Source organism: Penaeus monodon, chromosome 34, assembly GCF_015228065.2.
Source record: "Penaeus monodon isolate SGIC_2016 chromosome 34, NSTDA_Pmon_1, whole genome shotgun sequence".
Lineage (NCBI taxonomy): Eukaryota > Metazoa > Arthropoda > Malacostraca > Decapoda > Penaeidae > Penaeus > Penaeus monodon.
Window position 1 is genome coordinate 31353666 of NC_051419.1, and position 2027 is coordinate 31355692.

A 2027-nucleotide genomic window follows, 5' to 3' on the forward strand; every position below is an offset into this window, starting at 1 on the left:
ATATTATGTATGATATATATGTATATTTGGTGAATTTGCATGTCAAGCATGATAGGGGCTGTTTACTGGAATGAATCCAGCATATTATTCTACATCAATTATTTGTATATATACAGTGTTCTTTGCTGCAGGATATGAGGATGACAACTTCAGATAAGGGGAGACTGTAATTTTGAAGTTTAAGTAAATGGAGGCTATGTAATTATGTTATGGATGTCACAAAGAAGAAAAATAGGGTAAATTCACTTTAAATATTCTCCAATATCCATTTTAGAGATTTACTATTTTTTTGCAGCTAGTAGCTATAATATCATATCATTGTATTTAGTTAGATATGATTGCATAAAACAGTTTTGTATAATAAAACATAATATGACTGTCATACATGAACTGTGCTCTATTTGTACAATTTTGCATTCAGTTAAGATTATTTTACTGCGTAGTTGAACATCATGCACTATAATTTTCATGATCATGCAGCTTTTGTTCTATGGTTTTCTGTCCTTTGCCCTGCTAAGCGACTTTATATACAAGCTCAGTGATTAATTAAACTTGGCAGAACAACTTTACTTACAAGTGAACTGTACTATATTTTGTGCTGAATACAGGCAAGATGATAGTGATATCAGTAAGTGATCCTTCTTTTGTGCACTTGATTATTTGCCTCGCTTGTAAATTAAGTTGCTTCAGCAGTAAATAGATGCAGAAGTTTCCATAAGAATGTGAAACTTTTCTTTACTTTTGGAAGAGGATCAACAGCTTAGGACAGATGCAGCCACGTCCTCCTCCTTAGTCTTGATTATCTTTTGCAGTTATCAGAATGGTATGAACTGTCTAATTTTTGCTTAGATGGCTAAATGGTATGACTTATCCTGATAACTGCAATACGGAGCATTTGCTGTGTATTAGGGGGTGACTATCCTGATAACTACAGTACAGAGCATTTGCTGTGTATTATGGGGTGACTGTGATTTATTTTTGAATAAGGCATTTGCTCAAGGGAGTTTGGAGATGCATTTAAAAATTCTCACATGTATATCTTGTAACACCAAAACATGTTGGGAAATTTTTCTTTCTTTTTTGCCCAGCACAAGGGTAGTTAGATTCTGAATTGCCCCTTTCTTTGGTTTAAGTGAATTTCTTGATTATTGAGCCTTGACTACCTTGCATAGAAAGACAAATTTTGTAACTGATTAAATCCTCCACAGTGGACTTGATTTATGCAATGCAAATTCATGGAAGAAAATTGAAATGTATTTCTTGTCATTATTACTTTAATGTAATCAGCTATGTAATTGTTTTATGTAATGTTTTGTTTGCTACTTACTGGTAAAAAAAAATATTGAAACTTCAGTTTGAAATAGGATATTAAGTCTATCATGCATACAAATGACAAAATATCAGTAGATCAGGGATTTTTCTAGTGTTGCCATCCTATAGGTAATATATACAAAAAAGTCTGTATAAATGAATAAAGATGCAATATACTTTTGCAGCTAATTTTGTTGATATTGATTGTAATGCCACTAGAAGGGAGAGGCAATATAATCTCTGATCTTTTGCATATCTGGCTCAAAGTGTCATTGGGTTTGTGATGTAAGCACTCTCGTACGTTGTATTCATTTATTATACAAGGCAGTGTTAATAGAGATAATGTGTTTAAAAACATCCTATTAATTAATCCACAGTGGCATGTCCCAAATTTTCTACAAGGTGTAGGAATCGAGCAGTGAATAGCCATATTGTTCTTACTAACCATTTCCTATATTTTGTAACAAGCAATGGGGCTATACATTTGACTATATCAGATTTAAGGAAAAGAGAAGTAAGAGAAGATTAGTTTGAAAATTAAAAAGATCTAAGAACCTTTCTGTGTGTTAAAGGTTTTTATGGATGTTTTGGTGAGCTGACAAGGTTAAGGCATGAATAATGGGGAAGACTAAAGAACTCCTGTGCATATGGAAACCCACACCCACACCCACACTGACTTGCATATGTACCCTTTACACAGACAGGTGCATGTGAAG

General features: G+C 33.3%; 1 protein-coding gene across 1 annotated transcript in view; it reads left to right on the forward strand.

Annotated features, from left to right (window-relative positions):
• The window catches only part of LOC119594721 (mitochondrial proton/calcium exchanger protein-like), a gene marked incomplete in the record, with an annotated part of 38055 nt that overhangs the window by 33707 nt on the left and 2321 nt on the right, over window positions 1–2027 (forward strand).